The 19362-nt window shown below is 30.0% G+C and overlaps 1 long non-coding RNA gene across 2 annotated transcripts; it reads left to right on the plus strand.

Moving 5' to 3' along the window:
* The first annotated feature begins 9906 nt into the window (after window positions 1-9906).
* Window positions 9907-11810, plus strand: LOC112536147. 2 transcript variants are annotated; one of them, XR_007217210.1, is made up of 2 exons: window positions 9907-10457; window positions 11052-11810. It is a non-coding gene; the product is annotated as an uncharacterized LOC112536147 (long non-coding RNA). The 2 variants fall into 2 exon arrangements; XR_003080202.2 differs by having other exon boundaries at window positions 11442-11810.
* Window positions 11811-19362: the final 7552 nt, after the last annotated feature.

A 19362-nucleotide genomic window follows, 5' to 3' on the forward strand; every position in this document is an offset into this window, starting at 1 on the left:
GAATTAAATATGTATAATTGAATGGTTAAGTTAGATTGTGAATCGGTGCCGTGGATTGTGCCATCAGTAGCATCATATGAGATTTGATTAAGTAAGAGCGTGTCAGGCTTACTACGGGATTCGGTGGCCTTATGCCTACCCATTTTCTAGTGCCGGTCACGGGCCCACAGATCGGGTCGTGACATATTTTTTTAATAAATTGTACATACAGATTCGATATATGTTATCTTTTATCTTATAAATATATATTCTCAGTGAAATAAAATTTGAATGATAAAAAAATAATTATAGATCGTTAAATTTTATAAATAGTATTAAATATAATTATTTTAAATATTTATATAAATATATTTTGGATATATAATAAAATTTTCATAAATTATCTTTTTAAATTCTATAAATTTGATATATAATGATTTCTATATGGTGAGGGAGGTCATAGTAATTGAGGTTATAAAATTTAATAACATTTTAAAAGTAAATTTGTCTTTTTATATTACATTAACGTATTATTTTAAGAGAAATGGAAAATATTATTAAATTAAACCTGAAAAAGATTATAATGGATTATTGAAAAATGAAGAATTAATTTGTGTATTCCACATAATTTCGATGGGTCATAGTAATTTATGTAACACCCGGAATTTTTATATATTTAATAATGAGTTTTTATTTAAGTTAATTTTAGTTTCATTATTATTGGGTTTAATTTGAAATGATTTAATGAAAAATTTAATATTAATCAAATAAATGAGTTATTTTCTATACCCAATTAGTTTGAAATTTTAAGAAATTATTCAAGTAAATTATTTGATAAATGATTATATTTTGGTTATTCAAATTTTTTTTTCCAAATGCATATTTATATAAGTAAAATTATATATTGAAAAATTTTGGAAGAAATTATAGAGGATGTTTTAATAAAAGAATTTTGGGAAAGTTGGTATTATAATTGATTAGTAGTATTAAATTTTAAGTTGGAATTTGATTATTTAATTTAATTGTGTGTTAGGACTAAATTGAAAATTTATTTTGGAATAAGGATTGAAAGTATAATGTTATTTTTATGGGGTTTTAATGGAAATTTGTGAGTTTGGTATTTTTGTAAATAAATATATCGGTCAGGGGTATTTTTGTAATTGTGTATTTTCAATAATTCGGTTTTGGCCCAAATTAAATAGTTAAGGGCTTAATTGAAAGGCTAAAAGAAGTTTGGGGGTCAAATTGGAATTCTGCGGGATGAAATTGTAAGTAATTAAGAAAGTTGAGGGACCAAGTTGTAATAAGAAAAATTTAGGGGCCTAATGTCGATATTGAAAGAAATGGAATCGGGGAGAGAAAGTAGAGAGAGAGAGAGAGAGAGAGAGAGAGAGAGTCGGTGGCGAGCTCCGGGAAGCAATGGAATCGCGCGTGTGGCGTTGGCTTTCCTACCGATCTTGGTGGCGATCGACTCCCTTGGAGAGCTTCCTTTGGCGGCGGCCGGTTTTGGTGGCCGGAGGAGAGAGTTCCGGCGAGCTCCGGTGGAGGATGGACGATCGGAGGGCATATCCCGACTCTCCTCATCTTATGACCGGTTTGGTGGCGATCGGGCTCCGTTTGCAAATCGACGGCCGTGATCGTCTGCAAATCTCTCCGGACGATCGAGTGTCAGATCGGAAAATCAGAAGCGGGGATCGTCATCAGCGCGTCGTTGTGAGTCCGATGGTGTGTTCGGATCGTCGATCGGACTCCGGCGGCCGGAGGCGAGTCGACCGAGCGATCGAGCATCTCGGTAATTATCTTTGGCCCGTTAATTTTGGAATTCTTGGTTTAATTGTGTCTAATGGTTTATATTGAGTATTTGATGTTATTGTGAGTCAAAAATAATTGTCCGGTTACTGCCTTGTGTTTTGTGCTGTGTGGCGGAGTCGGGAGATAGTGAAGTTTGGGGACCCGACTCCCGTTGTTTAAATTGTTGGATATTGGAAGTGTTCTTCTGGCAGGTCCTGGACCCGTTTTTACGGGGGGTAATGTTCGTGTTGTAGAGGAGGTTCTGCCGGATTTTCGGTAGAATTCTCCCGAGTCGAGATTCTTAGACAGTCAGTCCTAGGAGTCTAGACCTAAGATTAAAGATCGATTGTTTCAGCGTTTTGATAAATTGTTTTCCGTGACTAGATTGTCCGTTTGTTCGGCTCGCTCCAACCGAGGCACCGGAGCAGAGCTAGGAGGTCGCCTAATTCTGTGAGTTAAAGTCATATATCGCTTATGCACGTGTCATGCATAAAATTTGATTTGCTACTGTGATTATTCATTTGCAATTTTAATTTTTCATTTAATTATTATCATTATTTTCTTGATGCTATTAATTATTATTTAAATATGTTTTTCCTTTATCACCAATTTTAATATTGCATGATGACTCAGGATGGGACGGCAGTAGAACATAGGAGTTGGATGAGTGTTCCAATATAATATGAGAGAGATAGGAAAAGGGTAAAGAGGTAAAAATTTTGAGAAAGAAAGATTAGGACTGCCTACGAGCATCGCTCTCGGGCTTAGTAGAGTGTGGTTGCTTGGGAGTAAAGGTCCCCGGTCGAGCATTGCTCTCGGCCGGCTTATTTGGAAATTTAAGTGACCAGACTGGATGTAAGGTCCCTGGTCGAGCTATGCTCTCTGGGCGCCAGTCTTATTGGATAAGAGAGCCGAAAGGCTAAGGCTGAGAGTTAAGTGAACCGAACTGGAGGTAAGGTCCCTGGTCGAGCTTTGCTCTCTGGGCGCCAGTCCTGTTGGAATGAGAGGTTTGAGATGTTGGAGTTGAGGTTAGTTGAGACATAAGTGTTGAAATAAATCGAGATGTTAGAGTTGGGATTAGGGTTATACTGAAGTACTCCGTCCCGTTGCATGTGGAATAAATTTTGTTTAAGCATGGCATGACACATATGTTTTAACACGACACGTATGGTTCGCGTGATTTATTAATTATTTTTAAAATTAAATGAATGTGATATTGAAATGTTTGAAACTGTTTTAGATATATGATTTTAGCTCACTCTCGAGACTGACAGTCTCATTTTTACTGTTTTTCATATTCGTGACTGTTAGTTCTCCTGCGACTCTTATTCAGTAACCCGACTCCTTCATCATCGGGTGATGTATTTGATTTGGTATGTAAATTGGTAAATCTTAGATTCTCCGCAGTAGTAATTAGTAGATGTATCAGTTGTAAATTTTCTGAGTTTCAGGTCTCGCCTAGTTTTTCTGGCAGACCGAAGTATTTATGTAGAATGTAGCTATTAAGATAATTTATGGTTTTAATAATATTAATTTGAGATGAGATTTGTTTAAATCAGTGAGTGTCAGGCTTACTACGGGTTTCAGTGGCCTTAAGCCTACCCATTCCCTAGTGCCGGTCACGGGCCCACGGGTGGGGTCGTGACAATTTACCCTAGAAAAATTATTGTTTTGATGTTTGAGAAAGAAAGGTAGGTTAAATGCCTCAATGTTGAATACCAGGCTTGTTATATTTCTGCATTTTTTATGTTAAAAAGGATGAAAACATTTACAAATGCATCAACTTCTCTTCTTTTGCTCTCTTTAATATAATATTAGTTGAAAAATAAGGCTAAAAAATCACAGGAATATGTACAAACAAGTAAGAAAATTAAGAACACAAGGATTTAACGAGGTTCGGCAATGTGCCTACGTCCTCGAGAGCGATGAACAACTGTATCTATTATTATTGGTTAATCATACATACTTTTAGATTATAGATATAATATATATATATATATAACCCTTGGTATAATTATAAAAATACCATGTATCGTACCGCGGGGGTGTTTTCCCCGCACCCTCAAGTCACTTAGATTGTAGCCCACAAACTAACTACGTTCACTCGTTGCGCTACGCTCCACTCGCTCACTCCGCTCCGCTCTAGCATCTATCCCTTAAACTGATACATGAGTCATACCTAATATTAGTGTAATATGATAAAAGAGGTAAATTGTAATTATTTGTTTTCCTAAGTTCTAATGTATTCAATAATTTTTTTTATTATTCAACAATTCTTTTAATTCATTCTTAAATTGAGGATTTGCCAATGAATTGTTGAAATTTTCCTTTTAATACTTTTAATACGGTTCAAATTGGTATAGTTGAGCAAATATTATGTATTTTTATATGATGTACTAATTGTCATTGAGTTCATACAAATTCTGGAAGATATAAAGATGAAAAAGAAATATATATATCTTACACATTTATGATTCATCTAATTATATAATTATAAATCCGTCAAAGAAAAGAAAACAAAAATAATAAATTCACAATTGTTTTATATAACATTAATCAGTGTTTTTGTACCGATTAAATGCAAATATAATATTTAATAAATAATAACAAATATTAATATTTAATTTATAGATAATATGTTAGATTAAATCTATTTAAAATTTTTTTGTACTTTTTGTTCATATTCAACTCACACGATAGATTTAAAACGAATTTTTTTGAACCTATTTAAAAAGCAATTAAGTCTTTTAAGTTCAAATTTGGATTATATTTTTAAGAAGAAATTATATAAAATATTAATTTTTAAAAATAATATCATTTATATGGGAGATTTTTTTTTTCTTTTCAAATATATTCAAACCACTTTTTCAAAAATATTAGTAATTTTCATTTGTTTTTGTTTACGGGATTGTATAAGGTTAAATTTTATTCTCTTTTTTCTTTAACTCTTTTTTTATTTTTTTTTTACTTATCACAACTCTTTTTATTTTGAATTTTTTAAAAAAAAAACTACCCTATGGTTTCACCTATTTGCAATTTAGGGTCTGTGGTTTGTTTTGTTTCACATTAGTTCCTTGTGAAAAATGACCGTTAGTAAATAATAACTAATTTTTACAACACTGTCAACGGGTCGTGGCGAGCTAAAACTATTCTTTTCCCTAATTTATCCTTTAGCACGTGTGTCCACCATTCAAACCTCTTTTTTTCCTACTTCTTCATCACCTAATTTCAAAATAAAACCAAATCCTAACTAAATTAAACACCAAACTCAAATGAGATTTTATATCAAATTCAACGATTGAATCAAAGAATTTCCTCCCTATTGTTAAATCTCTAGTGATTTTTTTTGATAGAAATTTTTATTTTAATTGTCTGAGTTATTTTAAGGGTTTCTTGAGGTGGAAGTTGTTTATGAGTGATTTGGGCTTCCTCTTTCCTGAGCTGCAAGGTATGTAATTTGACGTAACTTTTCCCTAAATTTTTATTTGTTGTTGCGTTTGACTTTGGCATGGTAACTGTTTCGTTGTCAATGGTCTCTGTCGAATTTTTACTGTTGTTTTTATTTTGTTACTTTTTGTAATTTTTTTTTTTGGTAATTTACTGAATTTGACTTTGGTTTAAATAAAAAATAATGGGTTCTAGTTATGTTGATCTCATAATACACCATGGAAGTTCATGAATTTCAGAAGATGAAATGGTGTATAAAGGTGATGATGTTTACCATATGGAGCATGTTGATATTGATTATTTATTTATATTTGAGCTATTAGGTTATTATAGTGATTTGGATTATAAAAGAGGGTGTAGAATGTGGTTTAGGATATGGGGACTGTCTAGGAATGAAGAAATATGTTTTGACCAGAATGTGAAGAACATGCTTAATTACAATAAGAATTACCCTAACATTCAAATATATGTTGTTGAGGTTATTGATCCGTTAACTAAGATCGATGTGGGTGATAGTGAGGTAAATCAGAATGAGGATATTAATATGGGAGGTGAAGGACATGTTGAAAGTATGTATACAATAGATGAGAGTGAATCAAATGATGGAATCTATGTTCACATGCCTGAAGTTGAAACTGAAGCAGAAAATGGTCATATGATAACAATAAACGAGAGTTATGTGATTCTAAAAGGGATCTTTATGAAGCAGCTTAGGGTAATGGGGCTGATGATAGTGATTATGTACCTGAAGATTTAGATGATAAAAGCTCATATGAAGTTGGTTCAGATTGTAATGAACCAAGTGAGTTGTATGATGACCTAGAAGGAAACGAATATGACATTTTTGGAAACACATGTACTTCAAAAGCAAATGAGGTAGCAAGTAAAAAGATTAAGGATGGTTAAATCTCAATTAGGATTGTGAATAATTAAGCTAAAAATTATTTTTTGAAATCAATTTAGATTTAAACTAAATTGGTAAAAAAAATTAAGTTCGATGGATGAAATTGTAAAATTTAAAAGTCTAAGGACCAAAGCGTAAAAAACTGAAATATTTTAATCCCTGAGCCGATTGGCTCTACACAATCTTGATTGGTCCTGAAACTGAAATCTGACATCGTTTTGCATACTTTAATTTAAAATACCAAAAATAATAAGAATACATATTTTAGAATAGTTTATTGATAAATGTTAAAATTATTAATAATTTTCATGATTTATTCAATATTTATCAATAAACACTTTTGATAAGTGTAAAAATTAAATATCTTTCCTTACAAATAGAATAGGATGCCCTGAGCTTAAGGGTTGGCAGTTTTCAGCAGAACGACAGTAAGTTTTCAACAATACATACACTCTAAAAAATCAAATAAGAAAACCTTCAAACACTCTAAATTCCTACGTAATTTTTGATTCAACCTCCTTTTCATCACCTAAGACTTGAGGATTTGCATAATACGGTAATAACTTGAGAATTTTAAAGCATCCGTATCATCATTCTTCTTTTTTTTTTAAAAAAAATTTCTTTATTACTTTTTTTTTAATCTTTCTGTAATTAGAAACATGCTAGGGTTTTGTAGTTTCTTTCAATGATTGGTATTTTTAATGTTAGATGTGTTAGAATTAGGTTTTAGCATGATTTGCATGTTTATATGATATGCATATTGATGTGTCTTTTTTAGTACTCGCAAGTGCATGAACCATTCCTATAGTAAGGGTAAGTTCACCACGAGGTCGATCTCAAGGAACTATGAGGCCACTTATTATAAAGACTAATTATCAATATAAAATAATAAAAGTAAATCTAAACACGCTAAATCAGTATGTTTGAGAGGATAATGGTCATAAAGTAAAGTAACATAACAATAAATAAATAAGTAATGCAAATACAAATACTTATGATCTACTATATGCTAAAAATAGTATTTAGTCTAGCCATTTACTTAGTAATCTCCTTGTTTTACTTTAAGTCTACATCTAATGAATGAGATGGTGATTTGCCTTTTTTCCTAAGTCACTCAAGCTAATGATGCAACCTAGGTTTCTTATACCAACATAGATTAAAGTAAAGATGATGTTTCTAATACTTTTAAACATAAGAATTTTCATAACATTACTATTGCTAAGTTAATATGATGGTTAACTAATAATAATAATTGAAACTAATAAAGATATGAAGGTAAAGAAATCATTCACTAAATAAATAAATAACAAGGTTCATACAAAAGTTAAAAAACTAAACTAAACACTTATGAAAACTAACCTAACATATTTAACCCAATGATCATGGTATTAAATAGAAAGATAAAAAATAATAAAGTAAAAACTCCCTCTAGATCAAGAATTTCTTCAAGTAGGAAGAAGATTGGTCCTCAGTCTCTATTTCTTGAAAAGCTTCTTAGATCTTAAAAGAACAATGAAAACTAAAACTAAATATTTATGGAAAACTGTAGAGAATTATGGAGAAAATAATGGTGGCAGGTGTAAAGAGCATGTAGGAGAAAACTCCCATCCTCCTTATCTTCTTCTTCCTCCTCTGCAGAGATATATATAGAGGAGAGTCAACCTATAAATAAATCTCTCTAGAGATATGTATACTAATATAAGTCTAATGATTAAAATATCCCTTGGGCCATATAATTAGCAGTCCATGCATCTTAATCTTGACACAAACATGTTCCATTAAGCTTCTTTTAGCTCCATATTTTCCTCTTTTTGCTAATATTCCTGAAAATAGACAATTAAGTTTAAGTGAGGTAAAAACACATATTCTCACCATTTTATATATAGAAATATATCATTAAAGCTCTAAAATACCCTTAGATATCTATACATAGTTTAGACCGATCACATATTTTCTAGATTTTGAATCTGATAAGTTCTACATTCTTGAATTTTGAATATGATAACTTCTACGCTCTTGGATTGTATATAATAATTTCTATGTTCTTGGATTTTGAATCTAATGACTTCTATATTCTTGGATTTTGAATTTGGTAACTTTTATTTTCTTAGATTTTGAATCTGATAACTTTTATGTTCTTGAATTTTGAATTTGATAACTTCTATGTTCTTGGATTTTGAATCTGATGACTTCTACTTCTTGGATTAGCAGTAGTAGAACTGGCCAAGATCCACCATTATGATAGCTCCAGCGTGTGTTCTTTGGATCACATCCAGTTACAATGCGCCACTGATCCACAGTAGTACCCTATCCATGTTGATCTCTATCCCTGAAGAACCTCAATATGATAGAGCTGACCTCGGGGACAGGCTTGCTTTTGAATTTGATAACTTTATCTTAGGTTTTTGAATTTGATAACTTCTAGGTTTTGTTGATTTCGAGGAGAACTTCTAGGTTTTATTGATTAAAGCATAATTGGTAATTGAGCTAGACTAGGTGGACCTATTTGTACATAATTGAATAGTTAATTTAGGCTAACCATAAATGGGAAAATTGGGCTAAAATTAAAATAAACTAGAGTTAGGTGGACGTCACATACTATAGTGCGTGATATGTAAAAATATTATGCTACATTTATAGGAAAAATATTTTTAAATTATAAAATATGAAACTAAGAATACACAAGTAAAGAAGTTGACTTACAGATCCATCGCTGGATGTGGCGAAACTTTCTTATGGAATCTGGTACACTAGTTAATTAATAAAAGTGTCCTAGAGAATTACCCAGGTGGCGACTCCCTTTTTCCGCACTAGTCTTTATGACTAGTTAGCGTGTTTTTCAATTAGGTTGAAAAACCTTACAGTGTTGTAGGTGCTAGAGACACTTGGTTGCAAGCCCAAAACCGCCGTCCCCCCTCCCCCTCCCTCCCCATACACATATATATATATATATATATATATATATATATATATATATATATATATATATATATATATATATATATATATATATATATATATTTCACATATCAAATATATACTTAATATATTTTATATTTCTTCAAATAGATTCCATTTGTTTCTACCATTTTTATTATATTATGTTGTAAGTGTATAAGAAATTAATAATTGCATAAAAATATAGAATTAGAAAATAATTTTATAATGATTTATTTTTTAAATTTCTAATAATAGTAAGTGTTACATGTCATCTGATATATTCTACGTGAGATGACATGTTATTCAATTTTGACTAACATTGGCTTTGAGTTAGAATTGCCAAAACATTTTCAATTTTGGTTAAATTTGCCAAGATTAAAAGGGTTGGCCAATTTTGTCAAAAACCACAATTGTTTGAATTTCTTAGACTAATAAACCTTTCTTTAATATACTTATAAAAATTAGTTGTGTAATACTCGTAATTTCCAAATTCTAATTTCATTTCTTTTAGAAATATTTTAGTAAATAAATATTTTCGGTGTTAAATTAAATATTTAATAAATTATTTTAATAACCGATTACTATAAGTACCATTTAATTTAGTATGGTCAGAAATAATTAATATTATATTGATTTTGGTGAATTTTAAATATAGTTTTATGATTTTAAATAAGTGAGTCAAATTTTATTTAAAATACATTTACTATGTATATATATAAATGTATTGTTGAAACATAAAGATGGACCTAAATTATATTAAATATTGCCAATTTTGCACCGTGATTATTTTAATAAGTCTAAAACTAATACTAAATTATTTGAATTATAACTAAGTACTATGTATAAGTATGTATATGGTGTATAAAATAAATAATATAATTAATCTAAGGGTACTGCAGGTTCTTTTAAAAGGGAGGGTGTATGAATATTTTTCCTATTTGCAAAATTTTATTTTTGGTCCCTAAGAAGAGACCTGCATTTTTCCTCCCTCACCCTCTCGTGCTCACGACGCCACCACCCTCTGCCTCCCCGTTTCCACCATTCTAGCCGCCTGCACCACCAGCTAGCCACCAGATCAGCCCCTTCTCTTCATTTTCTCGCCAGCATCACCATACCCTCCTTTTTCTTGTCGGAAAGCAGCTACAACAAGGAGGAAGAGCTACCCACTTCGCTGCTACCTTCGGATCGCCACCTATTGCTCCACCTGATGCCGGAAATAGCATCCTCACCCTCCAAAGCCTTCAGACCAAGCTTCCTTTCTCATTTTCCGCTGGTGTCTAGCTCGTCCCAGCCTCACTGGAGCCGAAGTTTTCCGGCCTTGATCCGCTGGCTTCCTGTGAGTTTCAAGCAGAAAATTTTGCATATTTGATTTCCACGAGTCCCAAGCTTCATGTAGGTAGGCACCTTCATATTCGAATTCTGACGTTGTTCACTGTACCGTGTTTCAGATGGATATAATTTTAAATTTTCAGCTTGGTATGATTTAATTGGACCTAAAAAACTATTTAAAAATTATTAGCAAATATTAACTCTATTAATTGTTAATTATAAATAACTATTTAATTAAATTTAATCAATTGATAGTTTAATTATAAATATTATTGATTAATTAGTGTCATTAATTATAACTCAGATTGTAATAATAGCTGGTTGTGAATAATTAATTTAAGCACCAGAAAATTATTGTGAGGTTATTATGATTGATAATTAAATCGATTGAATTATTATTATTAAATATTGTGTTGGAATGTGCTGCGAAGTCATAAAATTAATATGAGTAATCCAAATTCTTTTAATTTTTTATGAATATCAAAAATATTTTTATCAGGTTCTGAACACGTTTGACAGGGTTAAACGTCCATATTTTAAGAGAGGTTTTGCCGAATTTTTGATAGAATTTTCAATCTGGATTTTCAGACAATATAATTCTAGGAGTCTAGCCCAATGATTAATTATGAAATATTTATTGATTGAATATTTCCATGATTAGATAATTCTGTGGTTCTACCAGCTCCGCCAGAGGCGTAGGAACAACTTGTGAAAGTTGACATAACTATGAGTTAGTCATATAATTAGCTGCACATATGTCATGTCTATATTTGAATGCAACGTTATTTGATTAATAATTATTATGATTATTATTATTATTAATTTTATTTTCATTATTATCACCATTATATTATTATTATTATTACGAATACTGTATTTTAGATTTCACATTTTCCATAATTGATGATATATTATTTTAGTATTTAATACTAAATCGAGAATATTATGATTGCTCGTGTAACATGTTATTTTCAATATTATTGATGCTATATTTGTAATGTGATTGGAGATGATATGACAGTAGAATATACTATCTGATGGGTTGTATCAGGACGACATGCACATTGGTAATAATCAGAGACAGATAATAAAAGAATAACTATGTGACGTTGTCCTGGTCGAGCATAGCTCTTTAGGCTTACGAGAATTCTGATTTGCCGAAGGAAAAGTTCTTGATCGAGCATTGCTCTCTGAGCATCGTCTATACTAGTAATTAAGTGACCATACTGAATTTAAGGACTCTAGTCGAGCTTTGCTCTCTGGGCGCCAATCTAATTGGAATAAGAAAGTCGATTGGCTGATAGATTTGGAGTATAATGTTCTGCTAATATTCTTGTCATGTATATATTAAATTGAGTTTTTCAAAGTATGACATGGTACGCATTTTATTTATTCAATAATAATTTATATTTATTATTTATTTCGATATTTGTATTTATTTTTAGAGTATATGATTTTTAACTCACTCTAGATACTGATAGTCTAAATTTAAGTTTCCAAGTGCAGTTAGGCCTTTGCAGCCCTTTTCTTTTGATAACCCGATTTCCTCCTTTCTGGGGTTTAATATAATTAATTTTATTTGTACTTATGATTATCTAAAATTTAGATACTCTGCAGTACTTATCCTAAGATTTATTATCGAGATTTAGCATGATGTATTGACTTATGATTATTAATGGTCTTATATACTTTATGTGGTATTGTATAGATGATTATTAGTCAGTGAATCATTAGTAATATTGAATAAAAATTATATTTTATTTAAATTATTAGTTGGTAAAACTTACTACGGGTTTCAGTGGCCTTATGTTTACTCATTCTCTAGCGCTGATTTATGATCCCACAATTTGGGTCTTTATAAGTTGTTTACTCACATTCTGGACGACTATCATAAATATCTTGATTATTAATAGTAATTTAAATTGAGTTTAAAATAAAAATTAATTTAAGTTCTTAATATTTTATAATTACTTCAAATATTTTTAAAAATAATAATAGATTAACTATTTTAAGTATATTTTTAAATATTTTTTATATATAAACTTAATTTCTATATGTCAAAAAAAATATACGTGTCAAAATGAAATTTATATATCAAAATATAATAATACATATCAAGAAGTATTTATGTCTCAAAATTGTCAACATATATTTTTTTATTTTTTAATTAGTCATACTCTAGAGAAATTAACTTCGTCAAATGATAAGATAAGTTATTTATTTATTATAATATAATATAATATAATTTTTACAAAGCCTTCATATACTAAAAAATTATATTATTAATAAATGAAATTAACTTTTTTACACATTTGATAATTTAAAAATTCTATTAATATATAATTGATAATATTATAATTAAAAGTTTTACATTTTATGATAGACATCGATATTCATAATTCATAAGCACAATATTCATTGTTTATTATAATGATATTCCATCAATATTTAGATATTTATTTTAGTGAAGGATATTGCATCGATATTTAGATGTTTGTTTTAGTGAAGGATGTTCGTCGTTTATGATCTTCATGTTCATTAATTTATTTTTATTAATTCAGTAGTGATAACTTAGTATATGTTCCTCATATCATTGTGAAATATTATTTTTAGATGAAAATAATATTAATTTTTTATGAAAGTCAGACGCTACTTTTTTATGTATATTGAAATATTTTTATGATTGATACAAACATTCATCATTCTTAGACATAATATTCATTAGTTTAATAATAAATATTTATTATTAATGAATATCATATTCATTAAATGATTTAAACGAATATATATAACATAAAAAACATAACATAAATCATTCTGATAATTAGTAAATAAAAAATAAAAATTTATATTACAAATATTTATATTAACAAAGTAAAATTAGCAAATAATGAATATTTAATATATAATCAATGAATATTTAATACATATTTAATAAATATAAATTAATAATTTTTTATTTAAATTTAATAAATATAAATTATTTTAAAGAGATATATATATATACAACAAAACTCTAATGCGCGTGTGATATATGAGCCGGACCACAATGCACATAAGCAAGCATATACATATTTATCAGTGTTAGAAGATACTAACTAACGATCTTGCCATTTGTTACTCATTGTTGACCCAATTACTAAATAAATAAATAAAAGGTGATGCTTGTTGAGAATAAGTATTTTATTATTAAAAAATATATATAGACACTCATTTTTATGATTTCTTTTTATACATAATTTATTTTCTGTGACACATAAGGAGGGCCTATGTTGTTTACAAGTCTAAGCAACTTGAGCCAAACGTTATTCAATTGACTGAATTATTAAACTTTTCATAATAAAATTGAACTAAGAATCATTCATTCAGAATATAATTCCAAGTAAAAGTCTAGATGGGTGTTCATAAAAGACTTCAATTAATTCACATCTTAATGATCACTTGGATGTTATTGCATCAATATTTGCTGTTCTTCTTTGTTAAACAACAAAAAAGCTACCCAACTAAAACACATAGACTAAATTATTAATGTAGAAAGGGAAAGAGTAAAAAGTATTATAAGTTCAAAGGTCAAATCTATTCCCACAATCTTATTTAATCTTTCAATAAATTAATTAAGAAAAAAATAATTCCACCATAATTACATTGCCTTTTTCTTTTTAATTCTTATATTTACACAGTTATGAAAGCACAAGGGCCAAAAGAATCCTTTTAAAACTTAGTGTAAGCATAAATGGATGTCTTATACAATAAATAAATAAATAAATAAATCATATAATAAAATTGATAAAGCTCACAAATATAAAATTATAAACTGAACCTTAATGCTTTATTAAATCTAAAATGAAATATACATAGAAATATAAACTTAACATATTTCTAAATTCATAAAAGAAAAAACCTAAATAAATATGTACAAGTGACCTAAACTATAATTATAGACTTAACATCTTACTAAATAACTATGATTCCTAAAACATGTTCTATAAGAGGAATACTTCTCAAAATTAAGCTCCATATAGTCATCCCCTTTTTCTTTTCATATTTTTCTTTATACGCCGTCGTATTTGGTTCGGCTGATCAGTGTAGTTGGTAGCTGGTAGCTGATGGCTGATAGCTAGTAGTTGATGGTTGATAAATTAAACCGTTTGGTAAAATTTTATTAGCGGTTGCTGTTAGTATATTAAATGACCATTGAAAGTATAATTTATCATTAGATATATTTTATTTTATTATATTATATTTAATAATACAAATTAATAAAAATTATAATAATTAAAAATATTATAGTTAATTTTCTTTAGCTCAATTGTATTTAGTATTAAAAAATTTATAAAAACTATTTTAAAAGTCAAAATTTAAATTTAAATTCTATTAATAAAAATTTCTAATTTCAAATAACATAATTATAAATATTATAATTATTTAACTATTAAGAATATTTCAAAATAATAGTTTTTATTATAAAATATAAAAATATAATTATATGAGATCCTCTTATAATAAATTATTATTAATAAATTTTAATAAAGATAATAATATTTAAATAAATAAAAAAATCAAATCAGCTATGAGCTAATATAAAAAATTTCTAAAATATAGTTGATACGATTAGCAGTTGATTGAGACTAAATCAAGTATCAGTTGTTGTTTAAGTCTTTGCCAAACACTTTAATATAACTGTTTAGTGAGAAACAATTATCATCTGCATCAAACTCTGAACCAAACACCTTCTAAGTTTCTTAATTTTCTCTTTTATCATCTTTTTCAAAATCAATCCGCTTCTCATTTCTAAGTAGTAGAGGAGTATTAACACTCTTTCAAGAAGATGCTTTTTGTGTAAACCCTTATTCAATTTATCTTTTTAATTTCTTGAAATAAATGGGTCTATTGGTCATGCCTCATTAATTATCAATATTCCAATGTTAACTATAAGTGAAAAATAAATTTTAGGTGCAATTAGGTGCCTTAATGAAGTTGCTAATCTCTAAGATTATAAGGTGCGAAAAGAGGTCTAATGATTTATGAATTTATAAAAATATGATTAATCAAAATGATAAAAGATTTATAGTTTAAAATCAATAAAATTTATTTATTTATTTATGTAAATCCCCAAATACCTAATTATTACATATTTCATTTGAGTTATCATTATTAGGATACCGCAAAAGAGTGAAAAGGTTAGTGTAGCAAATATAGAGTTATAATCACTATTAATCATTATGTACATGTAACATATATAATTTTTTGTGATTACTTTTCTTTTGCATATCATAAAATATTATAAACCAAAAAAAGTAAAATCTAAAGAACTCATCAGTTTGCAAGAAATCTTACACCTGGAATGGAGTCCTCTGAGTAAACTTAAGTCTCATGAAGAATTGAATGGCCAAACTAAGATAACAAGAATAATTACTATAAGAGAAAACTTACCTACATAAGGTGTTTAGGATAAGGTGTTTGGTTTAGCTTTTGAGAGCAATCGGTAGCTAATTTGTTTTAATGGTTAACTTACACTTGTTTCGTGGAAGTTCTATTTTGGGGTGTTTGGTTGAGAGATTTGATGCAGCTGGTAGTTGTTTCTTACTAAACAATTATATTAAAATGTTTGGTAAAAATTTAAAAAACATCAATTGATAACTTATTTAATCCCATGTAGATGTGTCTTTCTATTGCCAACATACATCAATTTGTTCAAAAGAAAAAGAAAAGGTGGTCGGATCTTCTAGGACAACTATCCTAAAGACTAATAAAAATGCAACTTTGGTGATTCAAGATGGGCAACATGTTCTGCCAAAGCCTTCCCAGAAGTTTAAGAAGTTGTAAAGACTAATAAAAATGCAACTTTGGTGATTCAAGATGGGCAGCATGTTCTGCCAAAGCCTTCCCAGAAGTTTAAGAAGTTGCCCTAATATTACATGGTACATATGTGTACTACAAACAACATTGAAGCATTTATTTTTTATTTAGGTTCATTAGGCATACATATATAATGCAGATAATATTGACTCGAACAACTTTTTGTAATATTTTTGTCTGACATTAATGTTATTTTTATCTGAATTTATAAGGTGACAGTATATTTGAAAAGATGGTGAAAAGTCATGGTAGTTGGGATGATTTTACTTTTCTTTTTTTAGGGTTTATGACGGTGCATTCTATGTTGACAAGAAAAAAAATATATGTATGTGCCATGTCATTATAGGCACATGCCTGAAACAACTTAGGTAGATTTGATATAGAATGCAAAGATGATGGATCAAAAAGATAAAATCATAAAGTGAGATATATTTAAAAAAATGGTGAAAGATCATAATAGTTGAGATAATTTTCTCTTAAAATAATAACAAAAAAATAATAAATATCATTCGTCTTTATGGGTTTTGTCTTTTTTGAAATGCTTGAATTTGGCGGAACCAGTAACCTCAAGGATTGACTGGTAATAAGCCTGAGGCTTTGAAATATTCCAGGGTTTAAAAAACCAACCTGGAGGGAAAATCTTTGAAACCAGTTTTGAGGGGCTTTCTGTGCAGAATCCTTCCTCAATGGTTAAAACATTTTGAAAAATAGGTTTTTCCAAATACTCATTTGATTTAAAACGTTTTGATTGCGTCAAAACAATCTCCTGAGAGTTTGAAAAGATGAATGCAGAATGCAGTTTTTGTAAAAGATCTTTCTTATTTGGAATAGGATACCTAATCCACTTAAGAGCTTTGTTCAGGGGTTTATAGTTGATCACTAGTCTAGGAGTTCCTCTTTCTATTTCGCTATTCTTATTGACATAGAAAGCTGCACAAGACCAAGGTGATCTAGACTTTGTAATTAAACCCTTAGACTCAAGATCTTTAATCTCTAGTAAATAGTGAAGAAATCACTATTGAAGATTTTTCAAAGCATATCGACGATTGGGAAATACCCAAAGTCCAAAAGAAACAAATTTATGAGTTTTCAAAGTTCCCTCTCTTTAAGACTGATTTTACAATCAAGACTGAAGAAAGAGATATCCAAATTTCAAAACCTTTTGAAGAGATTTATCTCTTAAATCCAAAGACCCTCCAAAAGCATATGGAAAAGGATTATAAGTATATCCACATAGGTCTAGTCCAGGTAGGTATTAAGCCCCTTACCAGAGAAGGTCTAGATACTTCCATATTAGCCGTCCTTAGGGATGCTAGGTTTACAAATTTCTATGATTCCCTGTTAGGTCTTGTTGAGTCGAGCCTCAATAAAGGACCTATTTCTTTCAATTGTTTTCCAAATATCACGATTTCTTTAAACAATAAAAATGTTTTAAAGAGCATCGTTCTTCAAATCAAAACTCACAATTACAAAATGCTTGAAGGATCTATTCCGATAGCATTAATTTTCAAAATTCATTACAAAGCTATGATTTCTGCCTTTGGTTCCAAACACAAGCTACACTCACCAAAAGGAGAAACCCTGTTCCTTCAAACAGATCTATCCAAATCAAATACAACCATTCCAAAGACCATTCAATGGAAAGACATTACACTTCCAGAAGAATGGATCCTTGAAGGTGCAACCCAACCTACTTCTCCAAAGCAAACAGAACCAAACACAAACCTTAAACACATAGCCCAATATCCGGGATGGAAAGGTAAAGATCACATTCAATGTGAAAGTCAACTTCCTCTAGATTTTCCGATGATGGTTCTTCAACCTCGACCATAGATATTGGAAGGGTATCCAAAATTCCTTCTGTTATCTATGCTCCTTACAAAGAACCAATTCCATCTCAAACTCAACCCAGATTTTCAACATCTGATATTCCAAAAACACTCCAGAATGTTGATTACCAAAGCAACATCCCCAGACCAGTCTACACTGATCCAAAGAATGACGACGAAGATGTAGAGATAACCTCTACCCCATCTTCACCATCACCATCAGCCATTACCCAAAACCTTGAAGCAGAGATCAACATGATTTCAAAAGAGTTTGAAATTGATAAAAAACTCTTGCATGAAGATTTCTATTCAAAGAAAAACCATCTTAAGAAACTTTGGTTTTTTAAGAATTTTTTAAAAGAAAAAGATAGTATTCAAGAAAAATACTATCAATTTTGTATTCAAAACAAAGCCCAAATCAAATTTTTTGATTGGTTTCAAATTAACTGCAAAGAAAATGGTATCCTTTATCCCTTCAAGGATAAGTCCATTAGTCCTGTCACAGTAAGGAACAAAGCCCCTGAGTGGAAGGTAGGAGAAAACCTAACTGTCCAGTCTGAACATCCTCCCCTTAGGAAGATAACCATTCCTTATGGAGAGAGTGAGATAGAGGCTACACCTTACAAATTGGTAGGCGAAGACCTTGAAAAGAATGTCAAGAATATTGTTCAACAGAACAATTATTCGAACACCTGTCTAAACACTATAGGAAAGCAACTGGTTAGAATAGAAAACTAGATTCAAAAGCCCCCTGTAGTGGTGACATCTCCAATCCCCGATCTTGGTCAACCAAAGGAGTCGAACCAGTCAGAAAAGCTTAAAAACCCCGTTTTTAAGCCATATCAGCTTACAAAGCCAAGCCAAGACCATTTCCAAAAGCAAACTGAGTTTGCCAAAGCAGTCAGAGAACAGCTGAGTAGATTAGCAACCTCCGAGTCGTCCAAAATCTAGTGCCGGATACTCCCCAAAGTAGTAGGAATATCGTTGCAATAGGACAAGCCCAAAGCGATGAATCGGATGATTCAGGGCTTGAAAGCCCCATTCCAAAACCCTTCAACATCAATGATTGGGAATCCAAGCCCCTAGATTAACTGGAATACTCCTAGGAGTCGCATCTAGGAATTGAGAATAGGAACAACATCCTAACCCAGTCTAGATTCAATGCCTCCTCCGTCTATGAATGGAATATAGATGGAATGTCTGAATACAACATCCTTGGTCTCTTACAACAGATGACCATGGCAGCCAATGCCTACAAAACCCAAAGTGGTACCTCCGATAGAG

This window comes from Ricinus communis, chromosome 9, assembly GCF_019578655.1.
Source record: "Ricinus communis isolate WT05 ecotype wild-type chromosome 9, ASM1957865v1, whole genome shotgun sequence".
In the NCBI taxonomy this organism is placed as follows: Eukaryota; Viridiplantae; Streptophyta; class Magnoliopsida; order Malpighiales; family Euphorbiaceae; genus Ricinus; species Ricinus communis.